At 40.1% G+C, this 27,202-nt stretch overlaps 1 protein-coding gene across 15 annotated transcripts in view; it reads right to left on the minus strand.

Annotated features, from left to right (window-relative positions):
* The window catches only part of ZNF438 (zinc finger protein 438), a 178,253-nt gene extending 153,500 nt beyond the window's left edge, over window positions 1-24,753 (minus strand). For 3 of the 15 annotated variants that reach the window (XM_031017392.2, XM_031017387.2, XM_031017388.2), the window contains exon 1: window positions 24,491-24,753. The gene's annotated coding sequence lies outside the window, so the exon portion shown is untranslated. Of the gene's footprint in view, window positions 1-7,030; window positions 14,091-22,491; window positions 22,679-24,490 lie in introns of those variants that run through there. The other 12 variants (XM_081820806.1, XM_081820813.1, XM_081820808.1 and 9 more) reach the window with 12 other exon arrangements.
* Between the last annotated feature and the right edge of the window lie 2,449 nt (window positions 24,754-27,202).

Consider the following 27,202-nt stretch of genomic DNA (forward strand, 5'->3'; position numbering starts at 1 on the left):
ACTGAGGGTTCTAGAGGGGAGGGGGGTGGGAGGATGGGTTAGCCTGGTGATGGGTATTAAAGAGGGCACATTCTGCATGGAGCACTGGGTGTTATGCACAAACAATGAATCATGGAACACTACATCAAAAACTAATGATGTAATGTATGGTGATTAACATAACAATAAAAAATTTTTAAAAAACTTATCTTTATATAATAAAGAATTATTATCTGTAATTTAAAATCATTAACATTTCATTTTTTGCATATTACTTTTCAAATGTGGTTAAATCACACTAAACATACCATTTTGTAATCAGTTATAAAATTCTGCCATAGATTATACTCCTAATTATACTTTCAGTGACCACATTATTTTATCATCTTGACATACCTGTAGTTCATTAAAACATTCATCAAGTTTCATTAATTTAGTTCAGCATTTATTGAACAACTGTTGTGTGCCAGGCCCTGAGACACCAGACCACCCCTAATCTCAAGAACCCCAACTCAAGTGGCAGGGGTTGACGCATATACCCAGCACTGCAGTGGAGTGCTGAACGCACATCAAGGATGGCTCACCAGCAGTGCTAAGTGGGGTGGGATGCCGCTCCATCTGAGTGCTGCTCTCAAAGGATGAGAAGTCAACAGGAGGTCAGGAGGAAGAGGGGGGAAATGCAATATGGACAAGGCATAAGAACCTAAAATCACACACAGAGAAAGGCAGTGGCTGAGAGTACAGCACAAGAAACAACTAAACGTGAACAGTGCCCACTCCATTAAAACCTCACCAGAACTGGGAGTTATTTTAATTTCCAGTACTTTCAAGAGAATAGAAAGGGTGACTCAAGGTAGATTTAAAATGCATTTCTTTGATTACCTGTGATGATGAACATATTCCAACATTTTTAATACTAATTGTATTGCTCATCTGTTAAAATTTTCTGTCCATGTATGTACTAAGTCTTGATATTTTTTTCCTCATTAAGTTTAAGAGAACTCTTCAGGTATTACAGATATTAACCCTTAGTCACACCTGATACAAGCATTTCCCCCAGTCTATGATCTATAGGTCTTAAATGTTATATATTCACACTGTTGACCGATTCTTTGGTGAGTTTTTCACTGCTCCAATACTGAGTTATCGTACTGAGTTACTGAGTTATCACTAATCTGATAAATATTACATTCTCTTTTCTAATATTTATTTATTTATTTGAGAGAGAGAGCGCGCGCGCGCGCAAGCATGGGGGGAGGGGCAGAGGGAGAGGGAGAGAGAAGCAGACTCCCCACTGAGTGCAGAGCCTGACGTGGGGCTCGACTTCATGACACTGAGATCATGACCTGAGCCGAAATCAAGAGTCAGACGCTTAACCAACTGAGCCACCCAGGAGCCCCTATATTCTATTTTCTACTGAGTTTTCTAAAGTGTGACCGTAAAAATATTTAGCTCTTGATACCAGCTAGACCTGATAAAGACATGATGTACACAAACATTCACATATAGCCATTAATCTCCCTCCATCTATCCTACTCCCGTTCCCTTTGCCAAAATACAGCTAAGGAATTCCTTTGCATACAAACTCTTCATTTCTTTTTTTTTTTTTTTTTTTTTTAGGTCTTTTTATTAAAAAGTTTCAATGTACATTTCTTTGCATGGTCTAAGTTTTACAACTACATGACATCCAAAGCTCAAAAATATAGTTTCATGACTAAAAAGAGATGTTGGAACATTTGTTTGCAAGAATTAGAAAAATAATTTGATTTGTAGATATTGCCTACATTGGACATTTATTCTATTCAAATTCCCTTACCTAACTACCAATGCTGGGAAGAGAACAGCTGGAGCAGGTGTCCTATGCACTATGTTTAGAGATGGCCCTGAAACAGCCACACCCTCTATGAAAGAAAAAAGAATTAATATTTTAAGGCACATATAAGGACACAAAATACTTAAGGGATCCATCAGCAATAAAAACCAGGGCTAATTTTGAAGTACTGCTGGCAACATTTCAGTCCTATACCTTCTACGTCCCCCAAACTAGAAACAACCTGCATTTTCTTTGAGGGCTTGGCTTGCCATAGCCTTTTGACTTGATGTTATGGCAGGCAATTTTAAAATTAGAAAGGGGGGCTCGGTCAAGTGGTTTGCCGTTGAGCACATCTGACTCCCACGGGAGTTTGGAAATTGGAGGGGGGAGGACACATTCTAGATGTCACAATGAGGGAGCACACATTGCTACCAGTGAGGAACCACAGATCTGAAGTGTTCCACTACATATAAGGCAATCTTATACAAAATGTACACCCCAGATGCCAATGGCCACCTCACTTTAGCTTATAGCCCAAGATGACTTGCTTCCAATGTCTAGTCAAGGCAAATCTCCTGACTTCCATTTGTTCTATCCACCCTGCCATAGGTACTTGTTTCACAGCGATAGGGCCTGCCACAGGGAAGACTGGGAAGTGTACCTGGCTTTATTGGACTTCCTCCTTACTCCTCCTGTGGAGACTCTCACTTTACTGCCTGTTCTGGCCTGAAGTCATTCAAGTATCCCCACAAGTTCCTGGGCTTTGGCTACACTCTTCTCACTCTGATCCACCAAAACCTGTTTCCTGGAAGTTTTCAGCAAATACCTGATAAACAAATCACTCTAAGATACTAATCTCATGATAATACAATGTATTCTTCTTCCAAGGGATATCTGTATTGAAGATTTAATCCAAAGATACCACTTCTTACCGTCCCCTCTATTACCACCCTGGTCCAAGCTACTACACCATCTTTCTACCTGGATCACCACAGCATTTCTTAGTAAGTGTTCCTGCTTCAACCTTCTAATTCATAGTCTCTTCTCAATAGTGATCTATCATTTCCTAGCCCCAAGCCCTCTGATAGCTCCCTAATTCACTCAGAATAAAAGCCAAGTATTTCCAATGGCCTGCAAGGCCATAAATGAAATGAGGAAAGCTGGAGGAAGAGTGTACCAGAAAGAAATAACAGGAGTCTACTTTGGTCACGTTAAATATGAGATGCCTAGGAGACATTCCAGGGGAGCTGCCAGAAAGGCATTATCCTCAAGATCCTCAGACAAGAGCTTTAGGCTAGACAAATGGCTCTCACCTGGGGATGATTCTGCCCCCCAGGAAACACTCCGCAATGTGTGATACATTTCTGGTTGCCACTTGTGGGATAGAGGGGGTTCTACTGGCATCTAGTGGGTAGAAGCCAGAGATGCTGTTGCGATACATCGTACGGTGCACAAGACAGCCCCCTGACAAAAATTTACCCCATCTAAAATGTCACTAGGTGCTGAGGCTGAGAAAACGTACGCTAGAGAAATAAATACGGGAGACGCAGTCAAATAGATCATATTTAAAACCAGAAGTACAAGGTGAGAAAAATAAGAAACCTTGAGGAGCTCCTCTTCCAGCAGTCAGGTAAAAGTGGAAGAACGAACACAGAAGACTGAAAAGGGTCAGCCAGAATGAGAAAAGGCAATGCAGGAAAGGATGGTGGGCCAAAGGCCAAGAGAAGAGTGTTCCTGAAAGGAAGCAACACTCAACAGTGGTCCACTCCAGGGAAAAGGGCTAAGATGGCAAGTGACACCGGTCAGGGGTAAGGTTTGAAAGAATGGAGGAGGTGTGCTGTGGGCGTAAGAGAACAGAGGCACGTGGGAAGGCTGCCAGGCAAATGAGGCTGCTGCATACATCACTCAGGCGAAACCAACAGGCAGTTAGTTGGGCTCCTCCAGTCCTCTGGCTTTACCAGATGGGAGAGATCAGAGAGGTGCAAAGGAATAAGGGAATCTGCAGGACAGCAATCTGAATTGGGGCAGCTAGGGCTGGAGAAGGAAGAACTGATGACAGAAGGGAACTAAGGAACAGAGAGGAGTGGGGGAAGGGGCTTAATGAACTGAAACACTTGATGAGTCATAAACATGTTTCCATAACAATAAATATACTCCTCCACCATGCTTTTAATTGTTCCATATTAATATAATTTGTTTCTTAATACTATTAAAGGAAATGTGATTTTACTTTAGTAAGAAAGAGCTATTTACTATCTGAACACTGCTCAGGGTCCTATTTACTTTGCCAGATCAGGATGAAACAGCATTTGTGGAAAAGACCATGTAATCATGAAAGATATGCTAAATAACAGTCATGGGTTAAAACACTGGCGTTTTCGTTGCTCATGTTGCCACTTTGAATGACTTACTTAACCTCTCTGATCCTAAATCTCTTTACTTAACAGAATGTGGTAGGCACAGTAGGCACCCAAATCCCCTTCAAGAATATCCACATCCTAATCCCTGGAATCTGTGAATACATTATGTTACATGGCAACCAGGATTAAGGTTGCTAATCAACTGACCTTAAAATAAGGAGACTATCCTGGAATACCCAGGTGAACCCACAGGAACCACAAGGGTCTTAAAGGGAAAAGAGAGAAGTGTAAGAGTCAAAACCAAAGACTGCCTGTGAGACTTGACCCACCACCACTGACTCTGTAGATGGAAGGAGGGCCACAAGCCACAGAATGTGGGCAGCCTCTAGAAGCTGGAAAAAACAAGAAAACTGATCTCCCCTAAAACCTCCAGGAAGGAATGCTGTCCTGCCAACACTCAGTAACACCCATTTTGGGTTTCTGACCTCCAGAACTGTAGGATAATAAATTTGTGTTGTTTTAAGCCATGAAGTTTCTCTTAATTTGTTACGGAGCAATAGGAAACTAACACCAGGTAAAATGAATCAACTACGGTATCTGTGTAACCAAGAATATATACATAAAGTACCAAACAGAATGCCTAGGATACGGGGAAACATTTATATAGCTGTTATTGGTATTATTAGTGCTAATACCATCACAGCACCAAAACCAATGGTAGTCAAGAGAAAGAACGCTGACTCAGTTCTAGAATTTACACAACTCTGTGACCTAAGACATCTTAGTTAACCTTAGTTACCCTACAGGACTCGTTTCTCTCACTTATAAAACAAAATGAGGGGGCCTAGAATACATGACTTCTAAAGTTTCTTCCAGCTCTAAAATTTTGTAATTCAAAAACCTAATTCTTTAATGACATTCTACTTATTGCTAATTAACAGATTCAGAAAATCCTATTAAATAAAAACAGTAAGCCAAGCAGTTTTCATTTAATGTTTCAACATTCCCAATATTTTATATTGCTGAGTTACAGCCTTATAAAGTTGAGTCATGGCATAAAAATCACAGACCTGCAAGCAAGGGAAAATATCTAAGTCATCCTGCTACTATTTAAAGGCCTCACAGTCAAACTACAATAATATCTTCTCAAGTAGCTCAAAGTATATTCCCACACATTACCTCATTTATTCTTTTCTTTAATAGCTTTTTGAGATGTAATTCACATACTATGCAATTAACCCTTTCATAGCAGATGATTTACTGGTTTTGGTATATTCACAGAGTTGTAAAACCATCACCGCAAACAATTTTTTAGAACATTTCCATCATCCTAAAAAGAAACTCTCTATGCATTAGCAGTCATTCCCCATCTCCCTTCTCCAACCCTTCCTGGCCACTAATCTACTTTCTGTCCCTATAGATTGGCCTATTCTGGACATTTCATATAAATGGAATCATACAACATAGGGCAATTTGTGTGTCTGACTTCTTAGCATGTTTTGAAATTCATCCATGTTGCAGCATGTGTCAGTACTTCATTCTTTTTTCATGCTAAACAATATTCCACTGGATTGTGTGAAAAATATGCCACCACATTTTGCTTATCCATTTCATCAGCTGATGGACATTTGGGTTGTTTCTATGTTTAACTATCTGGAATAATGCTGCTATGAACATTAGTGTGTAAATGTTTATGTGGATGTGTGTTTTGAGTTCTCTTGGGTATAGACCTAGGAGTGGAATTGCTGGGTAACATATGGTAACTCTATGTTTAAACTTTTTAAAGAACTGCTAAGCTGTTTTCCAAAGTGGCTGCCTCCTTTTCTCCCACCAGCAATGTATGATCGTTCATTCCAATTTTTACCACATTCTTACCAACACTTGTTATTATCTATCTTTGATTATAACCAAATAGCTGGTATGAAGTGCTATCTTTTGTGATTTTGACTTGCTTACCCCTATGACTAATGATGTTGAGCATCTTTTCATGAGCTTATTTACAATTTATAAGTCTTCTTTGGAGAAATGTCTATTCAGGTCCTTTGCCCATTTTTTAATTGTGTTGCTCTTTTTATTACCAGGTTGTAAGAGTTCTTTAAAAATTCTGGATACAAGTCCATTGTCAGATAACTGATTTTAATGTATGTATTTTCTCCCACTCTATATACCTCATCTAATCTTAGGGCAGCTACGTAAGCTCAATAAACAAAGTCTGTGTTGCTATCCCCATTTTACTGGTAAAATTGGCATTTTATATGATTAAATAGACTTGAAAACTGGCAGACTCAAAAAAACAACAACTTACAGCTCTGCTCCTATTTTTATTAGTTTAAAGGGGCCATATATTCATGGCAACACTGTTGACAGCACACCCAGGATGGCGCCCTCATTCAACCCTGATGCTGCCCGTATCAATAACCAGGTAGTATTATTTCCACATTATATCAAAGATGATTCGTTCATTCACTCAAAAAATAGTTATTAAGTGTTATGTGGCAGGTGCTATGCTCAGGATGCATTTGTGAACATGACTTCATTAACCTTATAATTTGGCAGTGTTATACAAAATCCCTAGTGCTAAATCAATTTCCTAATGGCAAACCATCCAAACAAAGAAATTTATCTTAGTGCTTAAAAAACCACCCTCAACTCTCAAGAAGAAACATTACAGATTTTAATGCAAGGGATATCCTATTTTTTTAAAAAATCCAAAGTGTCAAACTTACTTTGTGGCCCAGGATAACCTTGTTTTGAGTATTGACCTTACTAGGCCATCACTTGGTTCTTATAAATCCTTTTTATAATGCAGCAATGTTTACTTTAATGACATCTGTCAAAATGAAACCCGAGTAAAAGAGGAAAATACTCCTATTTTTACCTTTAACCAGAAAAGCCTGAAGGCTCAATGTCTGTATCATAGCCAGTTCCTAACCTGTACGAATAAAAATGTTATGATAGCTCAATTAAACATAAAAACAGAAACACAGAATTACAAATCCAACCACCTAAAAAGGTAGTTCTAACCTGGTCTATCAAAGTAACTTTAATGCAAAGCAGAGGGACTAAATATCCCCAGGAGACTGAAGGCATAGCACTAAATGGCCCACACAAACTTTATATTTCTTGGCCTTGTGTTTTGTCCACACAAATGTTATTCTAAACTATAATATACCTATTTTCTTATTTTAAAAATGTTAGCATTTTTAATTAGAGTCAATAAAAGAATTTGTTGAGAAAGATCTCATGGTTTATAATTAGAACTACATTCATTTTTGCTGTGCAGATTCAGTAAATTAAATAACAGCTAGTAAAACTAACACTGGGGACGATGTACCATGCCTACCTCATAGTTCTGAGTGTCCTCAACACACCACTTTGTAAACGCAGGGTGTGTATGCTGCCGTCTGGCCAGCTAGGTGCCTGCAGATGAAGGCAGCACATGCTGAACCCAGAGAGGGTGACCCGAGGTGATCCCGGAGATAGCATACTACGAGAGAGGCAGTAGCTACAATCAGTGCGGGGCTCTTCCACACTGTGAACTGAGAGCCTTGGGCTTTGCTTCAGGGAGTCAGGCAACTGCACTAAGTGGGCAGAACACAGCACTGCCGGCTTCCATTTCCCCTGCTTTCACCTGTCTTACATCACGGGCTTCCAGGGAACTTTTTCAAAGACTAAAATCAGACTCCAACGAAAAGGTCTGTAAACCTAAATCTAGAGGAAGTCTTGGCTCGGCAGAAAACAGTGCGCATCACATCTGAAAGACTGGTGAGGACAAAATGGGAGAATGAATAATGAAGCTGGTGAGGGGCAGAGTCAAAAACAGGAAAGGGTGCGGCAGAAGCCAAGGGTCGGGGGTCAGACCTTTATCCACTGAATATAATGCTTATTGTGGAGTGGGTGTGTCTGCTTAAAAGAGCAGCAATGGGATCCTTCACCCAGAAGCATTCAACTCTGAAATCTTAAACTCCAATATGCTACTTACAGGCTACAATCTCTTACCCTTCTACATCTCTCAATTCCTTACCTGCCACCGCCAATCAAAACTCCACAAAACAGCCAACATGAGCCTTCAGAAAAGTAAAACAGATCATGTCACTTCTCTGATTCAAGCCTTCCAATGGCTTTCCCATGACCCTTGAATAAAATCCCAGGTCCTACTGTAGCCCTGAAGTATCACAGCCCTCAGTAATTACCACTCTCCTCCTCACTCATGCTCCCCAGTTACCTGGCCACTCCTCAAGCAAGCTCTGGGCCAGGGCTCTGCCATGCTGTTTGCATACCCTGGGGTGCTCTTTCCATTGCTGTGTCCTAACTACATTCCAGTCTCTGCTCAGAGGTCATCTTTTCCAAGAGCCTTTTCTTGTTCACATTATCTAAAATAGCATCACTCTCTACCCCCTTACCCTTCATTTTTCCTTTTAACATTTTCATATATATGTTTTTCTACCTCCCCTCTAGAAGTAAGCTCTAACAGGGCAGGGACTTGGTTTCGATCGTTGTTTTGATCTAAGGAGCCACACCACAGAGAACAGTGTTTGGAAGATAAATGCTCAATATTTATTGCATGAATGATGAAAGAATGAATAAATCATATTTGATCTTAATTATGTTTAAGATTCCAGTTTTTCCCCATGCCCTCTCTATTCTTTTCCTGATCCATCAGCCATGTTCCAAGCTTCACTTCCTGTCCACTATAAACCTAGGATCTGATTATCCAGCTTTGCCCACTCCCTTGCCTAAACATAGCTTTCTTGCTGGCTTGTCCTCCCCCTAAACCACTCTAAGAACCTACTTCTCCACTCCCACACCCAGACTAGAGATTGATGCCATAAAAGCCCCAACCAAGTGGACCAGAGACTCTGCAAATGCATGGTCTCCCATCTCAACAGGGCCCTTGCTTGCTGCTGCCCATCAGTCTCTTTGTGGGCTCCCAATCAACTCCCTCTCTCACATTTCACAGAATCAATTCTAAACTTCCATCACTTTCTTCAAGCTTCCTAGTCTTCCCTCTACTCAGCAAATGACATCTCCACAGAACCAAAAGAGAGGTTATTAGGTCAGACTCCCTCAATTTCCTCCACCCCTGACCAACAACCACACTCTTACCTCCTTCCTGAGAAAGTGGAGGAAGGATGCCCCTCATCCTCCCCAAAGCTAACCTTCAACCAGGGCTCCAGAACTCAAGCCACTCCACCTCCTAAGGGATCTGATGCCATCATTTATCCACCTTCCTCTTCTAAATCTTCCACTTCCCCCTTCTGACTTTCCCTCCACTGTATATAAATGTTTAAAGCTCTCCCATTATAAAACAATGAACAAACGAACCTAATATACGCCCCCACATGTGATGTCTCTCTTTTGCCACTGTCCTAGTTGCGCCTTCCCTTCACAGCCAAGTATCTTGAAAAAAGGGCTTAAACTCATTATTTCTACCACTCCCACCACCACCCCCAATTCACTAGTCAACCTCTGCAATCTGGACTTCGTGCAAACACAAAACTCTCTCCAAAATACAATGACTTCTTAACTGAAAATTCATTCAGGATTTATTAGACCTGTCAATTTAATATTGACATTCTCAATTTTAAAATGCTTGTCTCTTGGCTTCAGTAACATTACTCTTTCTTGGTGTTCTCCTCTTTTGGACTCTTCTTTGCAGTTTTCTTTGCTATTGATGGATCTGAGAAAAGCCTCTTGCATCTGGTATAGCAGTTAAAAACCTGGGCTGTCTTAGCTTGGGCTGCCATAACAAAATACCATGAGTGGGTGGCTTAAAGAACAAAATGTATTTTTCTCACAGTCTGGAGGCTGGAAGTCCAAGATCAAGGTGGCTGTATAATCTGGTTCTGGTGAAAACCCTCCTCCTGAGCTGCAGACAGTTGCCTTCTCACTGTATCCTCTCATGGCAGAGAGCTCTGGGGTCTCTTCCTCTTCTTATAAGGATACCAGTTCTACTGGATCTATTGGAGCACCCTTATAACCTCATTTAACCTTAGTCACCTCCCTAAAAGCTTTATCTCCAAATATAGTCACACAGGGGATTAAGGCTTCAACATATGAATTGGGAGAACACAATTCATCCCATAGCAGCCAACAGTCATACAAGTATGGTAAAAACCCAATGTTCTATAACAACAATAACTGTACAAGTGTAAGAACTCTACAGCAACAAAGAAAATGGACAGCACATGAAAATATCAGGATACAAAACTGTTGCAAGAATATGTTATGCATATGAAATAAAAAGGAAATCACAACAGGAATGATGTTCAAATAAAGGAGTTTATTTCTAAACTCTTTGTTAGACAATTTGAAAGATAAACTTTCACAGAAATATATAAACGAAAAGCTTCAAGTGAAAAAAAACCACTAAGAACAATTCCAAACTGAATTTCCCATGTTTGTTTCCTATTTTCATCTCTGCCGTCTGTATTAACCAAGATATAGGCTGAACTGCTATAACAAGACCAAGAATGTAGCAGCACAAACGGAAGAGGAGTTCACTTCCCTCTCATGTAGTAGTCATGGGACTGAGGTTCCCTCTCTCCTGTCCTGCCACTCCCCTGGGGCACTGCCCTTGCCTGTATGATGGAAGCTGGCTCGCCCACACCTCATCCATGGGGGCGGAGCAAAAAGAATATGACAGACAGCAGATTTTTAATACGAATGTGGATGTGCACACATCACCTCCACTCCCATCCACTGGCCAAAACGTAGGTATGTGGTCTCTTCTGGCTACAAGGAGCCTAAGAAATAGGAGCTATGTGGCAGCAAAATATCAGAAATGGGAGTGCATCCTTCTTCCCACTCTGAAACATTCCTCTCCTTTTCTAAAGGGATAACCTGAAGTCCCATCCAGTTATTGGATTCAGCTCAAAGTCTAAGATCTCTGGGTGACATACAACCTCTTCAACAGATATCAATGTGCCTCTGTCCCCGTCCAATGACCTACAAACTAACAGACTTAAGTAACTTTGCTCTCTACCACCACCATTACAACCAATATACAATGGAATACAAATAAGATTAATGCAATTAAGTCTTCCATTCTGAAAAGAATGGCAAATACTATTCTTACCAATGATGAATACTGCTGGACAGGAATGGCAGTCCCCACTCTACCAGGGAAGCAAGTTCCTTGGTTAAACTTAGGTTCTGTGCTGGGGTGGGGGTGGGGGCAGGGGGTTCTGTAGGAAGGGGACGGATTCCCTTGTCCATTTGTCTGCTAGAGCCTGGCTTTGTCTCTGGAAGATACTTTCTTCTGTTATCCTTTCTGGCAATATATGAAGTGAACATAAGAGAGTATGTGCTCCAAAGAGGCAGGAAAGAGCTAATAGCCTATTTTCTGGGGGTACATGTTTGGGGGTCAAAGATTGCTTTAGTTGTCAATGTCAAACCACCACAGGTTTTGGCAAGCTAAACTTGTAGTATCTTTGCCAACATAATCCTCTCAAAACCTCCATAGGTCTCTTTGTCTTCAGCCAGTGCCACATGAAAGTAACCACAACTCAAAATTCAGTCCGATGGTACATGCTAAGCTTGTCAATTCTGTCCTTCTCTATTATTAGCTGACCTCTGAGGCAGATGCATCCCTCTCTCCCTCAATTTAAGGTTAGCTAACTTGAGAGCATCTGATTCACACGGCAGGATGATTATACCACCACCACACCCCATTCACATCAGGGCAAGCCATGTGACTTAAAATGTTCTTTCTGCCTGAATGATTTCAGGCTCAGCCACTCGATTAGCTGTGGCCAATAAAATATGAACAAAAGTAACACATGTCTCTTCCAAGCAGCTGGTTCTGCTATGTCTCCCTTCCCTCTGAAACAGAATAGCAATGTCCCCAAAAAGCCTATTCCTTTGGCTTGAAGTGGTAGAGGATGGTGGAACAGAGCCATAGACATGTCCTAAGTAAGAAATAAACCCTTGTTGTCCTAGGGAACTGAGACTTTGTATTTGTAACTGGAGCTTTACCTAGCTTAAGTGACTGGTTCAGGTGGGAAGATAAATCCTTAATATGATCCTTGCCTAGCCTGGCTTCCACTTTGCTCTGGCCAAGAAAATCTGACGAAGGTTCCTAAAAACGAATCTAACTTCTTGCTGTTCGGGAAAAAGAAACTATTTTTTCCAACCCTGCAATACCCCGTATTACACTGTCCTTTCAGTCAATGCGAAGCATAGGCCACGGTCGTACAGAACTCCGTTAGCAAATTTATACCCCCTCTAAGTGCAAACTAGCTAATTGTTCTCTTACTTTACACCCTCTTGCAGTTCCTTGCTAAAGCAGCTAGTCAACTCATGTTAGCCATCCTTCTATTTTTTTTTTTTAAATTACATTAGCACTCTTTCTAATTTTTTTTAAAGATTTTATTTATTTGAGAGAGAGAATGAGAGAGAGAGAGAGCATGAGAAGGAGAGGGTCAGAGGGAGAAGCAGACTCCCTGCTGAGCAGGGAGCCTGATGTGGGTGGGACTCGATCCCGGGACTCCAGGATCATGACCTGAGCCAAAGGCAGTTGCTTAACCAACTGAGCCACCCAGGCGCCCCAACAGCAGTCTTTCTAACCACTCTCCTGGAGGTACAAACTGGACAGACACATCCATGCCCTTCCAAGTTATCAGAGGTGACAGCTTCACTAAGTGTTCTGCCATAGCATAACAAGTGTCACCAGTTTTCCAGCCTATAACATGGTGCCTACTGTCTGCTGGCTAATCACTCAGCCAGTACCATGCATTTTCGCAATTTATTATGGCAACACCCCACTGTGGGTACCAATTTTGGCACTATATTGGATATGGGGAAAGCTGCTGGGATAAAATGATGACAAATACAGCGGCTCAAACAAGAAAGTTTATTCTCTTCCTGGAAATAGCACAGAGATAGGCCGGTGCTTAGGGGAGGGTGAGTAGTAGTTGGTTCTGTCCCCCATGGTCATCTGGGGACCTAGGCTGACTAGGGATGGCTCTGCCACCCTCATCACAGGATGTCTACCTCTGGGTTCAAGGCAGCTGTTGCCATTCTAATTGTTGCTGCTTTCTAGTCAGTAGGAAGCGGGGTGGCATAGAGAGAGGAATAGGACTAGCACCTCATCTTTAAGAAGATAACCCAGAAGTTGCACATACCACTTTTGCTCACATTTAATTGGCCCAAACCTAATCACGTAGACAATCTCCTAAAGTCAGGGGAAGCTGGAAAATACAGTCTCTAAGAGAGATTCAGATACGAACAGAGAAAAGGATATCCTAGATACTGGGGAAGAATTAACAACAGTTTCTGCCATACCTCACACAATCTATTCTCAAGAGTCATCAGAAATTTTTTTAAAAACATATTTCAGATTTCAGACTGTGGCACCCTATGTTCAAAACGTCCACTGGCTTCCTCTTTCACTGAGCATAAAAACCAAAGTCCTCCCAACGGCCTACAATCACCATGCAATCTGCTCCCTCCATTACCTCTCTCACTTCATTTCCTAATACTCTTCCCTTAAAATAAACACCAAATGTATTAAAGATCTAAATGTGAAAGGTAAAACTATGAAGCTAATGAAACAAAAAGTAGGATGATATATTTGTGACCTTGGAGTGATAAAAGTTTCTTAAGATCTCAAAAGTATAAACAATATGGGAAAATTCTGATGGAACTGAAAGAACTGACTCCATCAAAATTAAGGACTTGTTATTCAACAAAAAACATTATAAAGTTAACAGGCAGGAGACTGGAAAAATATGTTTGCAACTTTAAAAAAAAAAAAAAGCATTTAATATCCAGTGTATGCCAAGAACTCTTTAAGATAACAAGAAGACAGGAAATGCAATTAAAAATTTGGTAAGAGATAGCAGCAATTTACAGAAGGTAAAGATAAACTATAGAATGCCCCATTAAATTTGAATTAAAGATAAGCAATAAAAAAATTCAGTATAAGTATATCCCAACTAATGCAAGGGTATATACTTATACTCAAAATTTATTTGTTGTTTACCTAATATTCAAATTTAACAGGTTGTCCTATATTTTTATTTGCTAAATCTGACAACTAAAGGTGAAATCTGTATGGCTAACAAGTAAATGAAGAGAAACTGAGGCTCACTGGTAATTAAAGAAATGCAAAATAAAACTATGAGATACCATTTTATTATACCCATTATATTAGCAGATAATGGGTTTTTTCCATTTTACTACAGAAGATCATCTAACTTAGGATTCTTTTTTTGATCATTTCACTAGGCAATAAAAGCCCAACTATTTACTGCATATGCACAGAGAAAAACCACATTTCAAATCCATTATTTCACACACATAAATAAAGCACATAAATAATCCCAGTAACCATACTCAGGCATCGAAGCTATCTTTTTCCTAGAAAATCTAAGTACCTACTTAGTATAAATTTGTAAAATTTAAATGTTGAGGATAAAAATGTTTGAGTATCATTTAGTAATTAAGCAACAGCACTTCATAAATAATATATTAATTTTAGTACTGGGTTGAGATTAAGCTCTTAAGGTTAACTATCATAGCAGGTCAGAAATTTGGACTGTAAACAAATACAAGAATTAGGCTTCACATTTTCAAAGAGCTTTCACATAAAAATGCTTTATCCAAATCATAAATGTAGCTTTATCACTGGATAATACTTGTCTAGAAGGCAGAGAGGTATGGCACAAGCTGTAGGTCAAGGAAGGAAACAGGGGCTGCATATAAACATGACAATACCTGCTACCCATTCTTTTTTTTAAATATTATGAGCTTATTTCATATGTAAATACAGTACACGGGGTATTTTTAATAAAACTTCAATACAACAAAGAAAGTATACCAAAAACTAATTTTGCCTTCTCTAACTTCTAATACAAAGAATGTCCTCTGAGTTTATTTTAGCATCTCAAAGGAAAACATTTTTAAAACTAAAATATTACTGTGAGAGATCAATTTAGAAAATTATCTACTTTTTGTCAGAGTTCCAGTAAATAGTCATAAACAGCTCTTTATTTCATTCTGAATAAAAATATTATAAAATAAAAATTAAACCAAAATACTTTATAAAAATGGTACTATAATTGTGGTAAAATGATTCACAGATACTAAAATAATTCAGCCTACCTTATATAAAAGACATACACTATAATCATTAACCTTCTAAAATGCTGACAAGAATAATTGTTAATTAACTTTCAAAAAGTCATCACTTCTAGATGTATCTCTAACAACAGCAAAAACAACAAACTTTCAGATCTATAATTCAGCATCCATCAAGACTACTTTTGGCAGGCATATGGTAAGATGCACTCCCACAAGAGAAAAAAATAGACATAAAAGTAACAGCTTTCACCATAGTGTTTAAAGATAAGCAATACATTAAAGTATTTCCATAAATAACGTATTACCTTTTTAACTATATATAAAAATAATCCTTGAAGCCGCCTGGGTCCCAAATAACATAATCCTTTGAATGGTAGATAGAAAACAAATGATAGTCACTGCACTCATTTCTTTTTTTAAAAGTTTGAGAAGAAAAGCAAAATCAGAAGTGTATATTAGCGCAACTGCTAATATAAATGTTTGACATAAATGTCAATGGAAAATAAAAGTACCTATTCTCCAGCTACAAGAAAGGAAAAGATTATTCTTTGGCTCTATTCCAAGCTGGGAACAAGTAACCACAGAACCGGTTTTAAATATGCCCCAGTCTATCAATCCTTAAACTCCAGTCAACATTTCCACTTAAGCACTCAGCTGAGGAAGTGAGCCGATCAGCAACTGCCTTGCTTCTGTACCTTTGCTCCTCAAACGCCAGCCAGTCCCCAAACTCTAAGTTTAAAGTTGGCCAATCCCTAAATTGTCTCACTGAAAGTAAGCCAATCCTAAAACTCCATGCTTCTTTAAAACCCTATTTAAATACATCTCTGCCTGCTTCAATGATTATATTCTGCAAGCATAGCTCTCCCTTGCTTAGCAAGTATGAAATCCAGCTCTGTTTCAGTTATACTTAATGGTGGTCTCTCCCCTCAATAATACTAGAAATATTATGGTAACTTGGATATAGCATTTTTCTTCACGGAGGTAAGAAAAATATTTTTATGCTAATTCAGTCGTATGGAAAGTTGAAAATCTTCACCTTTTAAATATAATTATAATCCTTCATGCCCAATACACAAATGCACTTAAAAAAAACTTTTTCCTTCCCTTCTCAGTCCCAGACCCACAGTTTCATACTATCAATTGTCCACATCCAGCCAGTGGATGTATTATAGAAAACATTAAAATTTCCAATTACAGACCTAAAAATACAGAATTGGTGTTTGCCACAAGGGCGGGAGGTAGGGGGATAGGTAAAATGGGTGAAGGGGAATGGAAGGTACAGGCTTCCAGTTATGGGATGAGTAAGTCCCAGGAATGAAAGGGACAGCATGAGGAATATAGTCAAGATATTGTAATAGCTTTGTATGGTGACACTTGCTGTGTGCACAGCACAATGTATAGAGTTGAGGAATCACTATGTTTATACACCAGAAACTAATTTAACATTGTGTGTCAACTACACTTCATTAAAACAAATAATCTGATTTTAAAAATGGGCAGAGGATCAAAATAAGCATTTTTCCAGAGAAGACATACAGATGGCCAACAGGAATATGAAAAGGTGCTCGACATCACTCATCATTAGAGAAATGCAAAGCAAAACCACAATGAGATACCACCTCGCACCTGTTAGAATGGCTATCATCAAAAAGACAAGAGGTAACAAATGTTGGCAAGGCTGTGGAGAAAAGAAGGGGGAAGCCTTGTGCACTATTGCTGGGCATGTAAACTGATGCAGTCTTGTGGAAAACAGTGTGGAGATCCCTCAAAAAAAGAAAATTAAAACTACCATATGCCCCAGCAATCCCACTTCTGGGTATTAAAAACTTTTCTTCCAATTACTGAAACTCACATCAAGAACTGAATTTCATCAAATAATCTTCAAACAAAATAATAACTCATCAAATATTTGAGTAGATATTGTTTTTGAAAGTAAGAGAGCCTGAAATAATATGGTTTCTAATTTAAAAATTAGAATGAATGGAAGTCCTATTCCAAATCTAAATCCCTCTTTCAAAATGGCAAAGTGAATCATGCCAAGTAGGTCGCCTCACCCAAGTATACTCAAATACAGCTGAGAGCCATCTCTTCACACTGCTTTTGCACTTAAGTGTGCTCGAAAAATAAACTCTCCATAGCAAGGAGCACTACCTTATGCTCTATCAAAACTCAGTGAAGATTCCACTCAAGTCACAGTAGGATGACAAACACTGAATTACCAACTAACTCAAGTGACAACATGAACATCTGACTACGTGTTGTAGGAAACCAGAATGTCACCCCCAAATACGCCATTTTGACATTTTGATTATTTTGAATCAAAGGTACTTAAGTAACAGGTGCAAGGACACTCTGACTCTTTGTCCTCAAAGTAAAAGATAAAACTCCCATGTGAAAGGTATCCTCCTTTGTACCAGGAGGAAGGCAGACATTCTTATCACCAGAGATGGGGAACTAGGAGCTGAGAAACCTGTACAAAGAAATCTTATTAAGCTAATCCTTCTCTTCCTCGTTACTTCTTCACCATTTACTACCCCTAGCCCAGACTTCTCTGGGTCTTGTCAATTCTTCACAAATTTATTGTTTCTTTGTCTAAAATGTATAAAAAAGTTCGTATGTTTTTCTACTGCTAATCTGTCTTATATCAGTTTAATGCTTAGGCCCAGACTGAGACCCAAAGATGATGGAGACTTTTTCCTCCCTTAGTGTCAAGAGACCTACTTAGTTAGGTTAAGCATGGATTTGGTGAATTTATCCAGAAACTGTCAAATTTATTTATTAGAGAATATCTGGAGAGGCAGAATAGGTCAGTGAAAATAGGCAAAACTACATTATGAGTTGGGTGACCTTAAGTAAGTTCCCAGTTTTCATAAGACAGTCAGGAAGATCAAATGAGACAACTAGCAACTTTAAAAATGTCCTAGGGTGCCTGGGTGGCTCAGTTGGTTAAGCGACTGCCTCCGGCTCAGGTCATGATCCTGGAGTCCCGGGATCGAGTCCCACATCAGGCTCCCTGCTCAGCAAGGAGTCTGCTTCTCCCTCTGACCCTCCTCCCTCTCATGCTCTCTGTCTCTCGTTGTCTCTCTCGCAAATAAATAAAAATCTTAAAAAAAATAAAATAAATAAATAAATAAAAAATAAAAATGTCCTAAGCATCAAAACCTCTGAGAGTCCGAGATTTGCTTTTGTCCCTAACTTGCTATAATATATACAGCACATCATTTGATCTAAGTCTGTTTCCTCATCTGGCAAGTAGTGAGGATAATGCATGCCCTACACATTTCATGGGGTGTTCATGAAAATCACATATAAAAATTAATATGAAAGAATTTCTGAAATATATAAACAACCGCGTAACTGTGAGATAGTTAATTCAATATATGAAGGAGATTCACACTAGCAAACCTGTTACAACCCAGGACTGTATAATGCCCAAATTAAATTAATTTTACTAAGAAAAAAAATTCATAGCTAAAAACAAACCAAAAACACTAGACATACTGGCAACCAAAAAAATTCAAGGCTATTAGCTACAAAAAATATTTTCCTTGCAATAAATGAACCAAATTGGCTCAGCTCTCCAACAAACTAAAAGCAGTTCAGCACAATCTTTTGTTCAAGTCAGGTGTTTACCACTACAACTACTGCCTCAACCTCTAAAGCATCAAAAAAAAAAGTAAGGAAGAAAAAAAAAGGTACATATTGCAGGGTTTCTCAATATCCACAGTATTGACATTTTGAACTTAATAATTTTTTATTGTTGAGGTTGCCCTGTGCCTTGTAGGATATTTAAGAACATTCCTGGTCTCCACCAACTACATGACAGGTACAATGCCCTCAAACATAGTTGTGATAACCAAAAATGTCTCTAGACATTTCCCCAGTGTCTCCAGAGTGACTTGGGGGAAGGAACAAAATCATCCCCAGTGGAGATCCACTGAGGTAAATCAGTAGTTCCATATTCCATATATTCCAGTATTTACATCACATTTATGTAGAATGCAACTTCAAGCTAGCACTTTTGCAGTATAAGGACCAAAGAAAAGAATGCTGTCTATAGGATAGTAATATTTAAGAATTATAGCTATGGTAGGGAGTTATGGTTAAATTATCCCTTCCATCACCATGTTGTTTTGCTTAAACCTCTCTAAGAACTTTTTTCTTGCATGTTCTTTTGGGATAACAATTTGGTTAATCTGTCACTAAAGCTTAGTCTCCACCCAGCCTTACTAATTAACAGTCATTATTATTTATGTGGGGAAAATATCAAGCCTCAAGATCTTAATTTCTAAGTAACCATGTATCAAATGAATCAAATTTAAGTGACACTTAACTGCTTACATTATTTAAATATATTCAAACATTACAATGCTAAAGCAAAAGTACACAAACTAGTAGTATTCAGCTATTACTGCAAATACACTATGAATACACTATGTGTGTGTATGTATATACACTATATATATATATAACATGTATACACACACACACATATATGAGCTGAAGGTAATAACAGAACAGTGTAGATGTTATATCTATATATACATTATATATACATTATATATAGAGATATAACATGTATATACACACACACACATATACACACACACACATATATGAGTTGAAGGTAATAACAGAACAGACTAACAGAAACTATAAGAAGTTTAAATGTTAAAAAATATTTAGTGCCCACTACATGTTATCAGTGGGCTAGACACATAATTTTCTACAAGAGACAATTTCCATACACTTACATTTGTATTCTTATCTAGTAGTTTCTAAATTTGCTCATGTAAACATAGATTTTTAAAAGAATCTGGATTTTATAAGTTATCTAGGATGGTCAGTGTTAGAAAGAGGGGCTCATGTCTTCAAACAGGAAGACTTACCATTATGCCTGCCCCACTGGGAGCTTTCTAGCACAATTAAACCATCAACCTGCCCTCACTAAGCCTGAACTTAAAAAATGACAAAGCCTGAGCAATCAGCAGCCCCTTCAAGATACTTTATACCATATATGCATATCTGATATTCCTGGGAAAGCTAGCTGCAGCTGTGGGATAAAGAAATACTAATCATTTCAACCCCATTAAATTTAGGGAAGCCATGGTAGCAGATTTAAGGTTTTGTGAACTGCAAAATGAAATGGCACATTTCTACATTTATATTTGTGGAGGGTTCCCATTTAGAATGATGGTGGACTTGATTATTCATATCAACTATCCCACTAAAAGCTAAAAAAGCTAAACAAGATATAATTTTATATATTGCAAGAAAAAACTCTGAAATTAATCACAAAATCTACAATGGTGTAATTTTATAAAATTTTTTAATGGTTCAAATTTGAAATACTCACATTAGGAAGTAATAAAGTTGTGACAAATGTATTGACGTTAGAGTATACCCCTAAAAAGATCTACAGAAATAAGATACACATTTTTGTGCATATTGTTCTAGTTTCCATGCTCCACAATGCTCCAGATAGGAGATGTAATCTATAACTCCACCTATGACATATACCACCAGATCCCCTTTCCATGACAAAAAAATGTATCTCAATGTTAAAGAGATGATCAGCAGAGAAACTGAAACTTACTCCAGTATGTGGAACTTTGGCGTGATACACTTAATCCAGTGGAAACCTGCCTAAATACCTCACACAGCCCCTCCATCACCCTGCATTATGCAAGATGCAACATTTCAAGCCAACTCCCTTATTTCACTAGTAAGTCCTGTCAACACTGAGGTAACAGAACTGGAAAAACTCATCACTCCACAATGATACTAAAATATCAAAATTTATTTCATTTGGTAAAAATTATATCATTGCCAAATAAAGCTAATGCAAATATAGTAAAATATGCAAGATTATGAGTAATTCTTTTGTTGAAGAGGACTCTTGGGGAGCCTCAAATTCACTGTGCAATTGCTTAGGCATTCTTTTGCTCTTTCGACCCCGTCATGCCCCATCCCTCAAGTATATGGGGTAGAGGGGGCTGCAGAGGCCAGAATGAAATGATCAGCATGCATTTATGCATTTGGTCTACTCTGGTTTTATTCCCACAGGTTTTTCCTCAAACTGCTCCTCCAACAAGAGTGCTATGTTTTATTCATCTCTGAACTCCCAAAACTTAATCAAATGTCCCACATATAAAGTCATTCCTAATAGCTACTACAGGGCAGCCCTGGATTAGGAACTAGTGACAGAGAAGTAAAAAAGATATAGACCTCACTTCACAGAACTTCATGGAAGGGGGATATTGGATATTGGCTGTGTGAACTGAATCAAAGTAATTAAAGTCCAGTCAGCACAGTCTAACTGCCTATGTTCTTTTCCTCCATGCCAACCCAGGCTTAGATGAGGAACAAAAGCAGGCTTTCTCTTCAGAAATATAAATGTGAATCTCCAGCTCTGACCATTGCCCTGAGTTCCAAATTCATATATCCAACTGCCTACTCAACAAGTTGACTTACAGGTAGTTACAGACATTGACTGTGTAGAGTCTGAAGCCAGACTGCTGGGTTTTGAATCCTGGCTCTGTCACTCGCAAGCTGGGTGATTTTAGGCAAGTTGCATTTAACCTCTCTGTGCCTCTGTCTTCTCATTTGCAAAATGGGGACTATAATGGTCCCTAGCACATACAACTGTTATAAGGATTAAATTAATTAATACATGGAAAAGTGCTTAAAACCCTGCCTAGTACAGTTTATGCCTACAAAGTGCTTACTATTACTACTAGCTCTAGTATTACTGTTACTATGTCTAGAAGGCATCTAAAACTTGTCCAAAACAGAATCATGATTTTCTCACCAAACCCCTTCCAACCTGCTCAGTCAATAGCACTACTGTTCTCCCAGCCTAAAACCTAAGAAGTCATGACTTTTCTTTTTCCTCACACTCCAGGTTAGTTAAATCCACACCAGTAGCTCTACCCTCAAAAACATATCATGAACTCGACCACTTACTATCATCTCTGCAACTACTTCCCCAAGGCCAAGACACCAGCATCTCTCATCCAGGGTAGAGACACAGCCTCCTACCTCCCCATTTTTGATACCCCCCCCATGACCTTACAGTTAATTCTCCAACCAGTAAAAGTAAAATCAAATGCCATTTCCTTGATATAAACCTTCCAGTGGTTTTCTACCACACCTAGAATAACATTACTTCGCCATAGCCCCCATAATCCGGCCTGGTCCTCCAACATCATCTGCCACCACTTTCTCCCTCCCTTGCTGTGATCAAATACTCACCTTGCTACGCCTTGGCCACCTCAGGCTAGCTTCCCCCTCAGACCATTGCTCCTTTGTTGCGCCTGTTGTACAGGATTGTCATCCGGAGCGTGGACTCTGAAGCCAAATTGCCCAAATTCGATACTGGCTCTATCACATTTTAGCTGTACAACCTTGAACAAAGCTTCCTGTGTGTCAGTTTCTTCGTCTATAAAAATGGAGATATTAGTACTTAACTAATAAGTAAAATGTAAAAATTTAGTGTTTAGAAGACTGCCTCACATAGAGTAAGCTCCATGTAAGTGCTTAACTGCTCTTATGATCCTTGCCTGAAATGTTCTTACCTCAGGCTCTTCCTCTCACTTCAATTGATTCAACTGTCACCTTTTTTGGAAGGCCTTCCCTTAACAGACCATAACTAAGACAACCTACCCTGTTCCCCCACTGTCATTCCCTTATCTTCCTTTACCTCATTGTACTTAATCACTATCTGAAATAATATTATGTACTTAATCTTTGTAGCCTATTCACTGGAAAATGAGCTCCACCAGGTTGGGGACTATCTTGTCTGCTGCTCTATTTCTAGTTCTGACTCAGAACCTGACTTCTGAATAAACATACCTCTTATCCAGGCTAGGGGACCTATAGGAATTTCTTAATAACAAGACCATACTTAGCCTTTCATTCTTACACTTGTGATCTCATTTGATCCTTGAAAAAGCAACAGCAAATACACCATCATCTCCCATTTTAGACAGATAAAGAAAATCCCAAATTTGGGTGACTTGTCTTTAGACACAAAGCTATTAATTGGTAGAACCAAAACTAGCACCCCTGCTTTCTAATTCTAAGGCTTCTCAAAGGAGGATAAACTGAATTTACAGAAATGTGATCTCTCAATCTCTGGAATAAATACTCCCTGAGATGTGTACAACAGTTTTCCCTTCAAAGTTCCTAACAAATACTTATCTCTAAATTTAAGAAGTGTTACAGTACTGACTCCTCAATAATGTACTAACCCTCGGCAAACCAAAACATTCAAAGTCAGATATGACGATGGGATATTCCAAGTCCACACACCAATAACCCCTAAAACTCAGTGTATCCGTGTTGAGTATAACGTACTAGTTCCAACATGACAAAATATTTCTCTGAAAAACCCAGCCAAGAGGACTTCATAATTGTCAAGAACATTGTGATAAGAGCACCAGTCATTTCTTGATCCCTGTTCCACTAAGTTCAGTGACAACCATTCAGATTGCCCATCAGACTCAAGTGCTGTCCATGATCAGATGGAGGGTGACTACGAGGGGGCTGAGGAGGCAGAACTGTTGAAAAAGATCCCTACCTATAAGACCTTGGTTAAATGGCCATTGGCCACCACATTCTCAGGATAACGATTGTCTTTCTAAGCTTTTACCTAGCAAGTTTACATGCTTGTGTTACCTCACATGTTCTCACAATGTTCCTGGTTCTGTGCGAATGACAATTAGGCCAGAGGCTGCTTCACCTCCATTTTACACAAAAAGGAAACTGAGGCAGCAGGTGGTTATCTTTACAACTCTTCCTCAGCGATCTGGTCACTTGCAGGATCCCAAAGGAAGCCTAGATGTGGAGTCTCTGAAGAAACCCTCCATTCCAGACTTCACATGTCAAACTCCAGGGCTGAGGGGGAAGCTAAGCCCCTTCACCAGGGAAGGGGAAAAAAGGGGGTCGCTCCCATTTGGACCTTCCCGGTTCCTTCCCTGTCCTCGCTCGCCGGCCCCTAGAGCCCTCTCGGCCCCAGGGTAGAAGTGCGGGCCTGCCCCGCGGGGCGCGGCCTCGCCTCCTCGCACTCCAGGTCCCGCCCGCCCCAGAGGGCGCGCTCCCGCTCTGGGCGGGGACCTGTCCCTTCACCACGTTCGGCGGCTCCCCGATCGCCCAAGAATCAAACGCCCGCAGCCACCACCGACACCGGGAATGCGAGCAGCAGGACGAGCACCGCAGGCCCAGGGAGCTGCAGGAATCCTCAGAAACTTACAGTTTTCCTACAGCGTGCGCGTCACGGCGAGGTGACGTCACGGGACCCGGCGTTCGGGGAGGTCAGGCCGCTGGGCGCCCGGCCGCACCGCCCCCACGGCTCCGCCCCGTGCGCGACGACGGGAGAGACGCCCCTTTCCTCGGCGGCCCCGCCCCACGGCGTGAGGCGCTAGGCGCAGGCGCAGACAGCCTGCGTGGCCGCCTTCTAGGGCGGGGGCTGCTTGAGAGAGCTTCGCTGGAAGCCTGTGGCCGGGGCAGGGGGCACCAATGGAAGGGGGCGTAGACACCCCCCCCGCCCCCACCGCTCCTCCTCCCCGGGAGCACAGCAAACAAGCTGTCGCCCAGGGGCCTGGAGTCGGACGCCAGGGTTGTGAGGTAGATTTTCCGCAGACATTGCCTCCCTTCCCTCACGTGTTCATTAAAAGTTCTCCACGTGTGGAAACAACCATTTGCTCCCCATCAGGTGCCTGCGAGCACTCGGGCGGGAGGAGTCAGCTCTCCTACGGGTCACCGCTCCCATCCGGCCCCGCCCTTGGCTCCGCCCCAACCGGACTTGCCTCGGCTCGGCCCCGCCCACGCCGGCTAGACCCGTCCCCTCGAGTCCGCCCTTCCGGCTCCAGCTCCGCGCTCTCGCGGGCTCCCGCCTGTCCGGCCGTGTCCCAGCGCCACCTGGGAGGTTTTGGTGTCTCCTTCCTACTGGATTTCCCATCTGGGCTCAGTGAAGCTACTTACAGGCTACCGTTCACCTCTGTTAAATTTAACAAACGGTGGTCTGTGTAAACAGATACGTACACTTCTTGGCCAGTGTGAACTTTCCACCACCTCCCACTCACGTGATCATACCTTCCTGTGCCCTGGGTCTCTGCTCTTCTTGTTGCTCTTTATGCTCTTGCAAATGACGAGTTCTGGTTTTACAAGATGGCTCAGTACAAGGGAAAACGAAGGCTCGAAGAACTAACACCAATATATTAATATTTTATTTCTGGCTTATAGGATTTCTACATTACTCTCAGAAGCAGGAAAAATGATAAACGTTTTGGTTAAAAGTGGCTCACACAAATCAGTCTTGGGGGAAAAATAATAGGAAAAACAGGCCTTGGAAATAGACTTTAAGGAGGAAATATTGAAGATAGCAAAGATCTCTCTTTTTTTTTTTTTAAGATTTTAATTATTTATTCATGAGAGACAGAGGCAGAGGGAGAAGCAGGCTCCCCACGGAGCAGGGAGCCCAATGCGGGACTTGATCCCAGGACCCTGCAATCATGACCCGAGCCGAAGGCAGACGCCCAACCATCTGAGCCACCCAGGCGCCCAGCAAAGATCTCTTTTAAAAATGTATTTGGAATCACGACAAATGGCTAGATCAGGCATGGGATTTTGCCGGGCATCTCCAGTATAAATAAAACCTGAAACAATGGTTTGTTTACACTCTCATTGAAAATACTGTAGTATTTTCATAGGAAAGAGTGATTACAGGAGAGTATTAGTCTTTAGCTCTTGACATCTAGCTGGTTAAAAATAAATATGTGTATTATTCAGGAAAAATCTAAAGTTCTGCAAAGTTTCTGATTTGGATAATATTCGTACATTTATGTTAATGTAATTTTATACAAGATCTTAATTATCAAATAATGTAAGAAATGTGTAAATAATTGTAAGAGTAAAATATTTTTCTGTAGAGCAGAGTTATAGAAAAATTAGCACTTTTTAAAAGTGCTACATATTTTAAAAATAATGATATTTATATTTTTCTTTGTAAAACAACAATTTTAAGAAAACTTTAAATTGCACATTTCATTGTTCACATACTTATAAAATGTTTTATGTATATCATGCCAAAGTTGGAATCCTCTTTTGAGATTCTAGATATACCTATGGGAGTGTTTCACAAGTAAATGTCATCTCTCATTTTTTAGAGTGGAAATGGTTAAGAAGTATACATAAAATTCATTAAATGTTTTTAACATAGAATAAATTTGCTTCTATAAGATGGTTTGACAAGATGCCTTCTTTTTTTCCCCCCTCTTATTATTCAGTATTTTTTTCCCTTGCTACCCCAAGGTTTAAAACAAAAACAAACACTTCCTATATTACCAGATGTAGGAAAGAAGTAATATGGCCAAGAAAAGATTGACAAGCAGAAAGGGTACCCAAACAAAGAGGAACTTCAGGGAATGTTAAGTAAAAATTTGAGGGGATATACACATTCAGATTCAGTCAAGTTCCTGTGACAAACTGGAATCTGATCTAAATAAGTAGCCAGGAGCTAGGGTCAAAATTGTGTTCATATTAGAGAGAGGAACTCTAAGAAGAATTTCTTACTTTAAGAAAATAAAACCCCAGACATTCAATGGTTAGCACCAGAGGGACTAAGCGTCTCCACTCTGGCCCTTGGGGTTTCAGTTTCCACGGGTGGTTCTTTCACTTTGATATCTGCTGTCCCTAAGCAAGCTAGCCCCCCGAGCACTCTACTGCAGAGCTCTTCCTTTGGTCCTACACTGCAAACTGAGAAAAACTTAACTCTACTACTAGGGAAAAACAAAAGATGGAAATAAAATGGCTACTGTTTACCAGGTGCGTATACGTACCCAACCCTGCATTATCTCCTTAATCCTTGCAACCGGATATGAGATAAATGCTGCCATTATCTCCATTTGATACGCAAGACAAGCAGGGTGCCCAATGCTAAGTATCTCACATCATGCAGCCTCTA

Source organism: Leptonychotes weddellii, chromosome 5 (genome assembly GCF_054177405.1).
Source record: "Leptonychotes weddellii isolate Sample4059 chromosome 5, ASM5417740v2, whole genome shotgun sequence".
In the NCBI taxonomy this organism is placed as follows: Eukaryota; Metazoa; Chordata; class Mammalia; order Carnivora; family Phocidae; genus Leptonychotes; species Leptonychotes weddellii.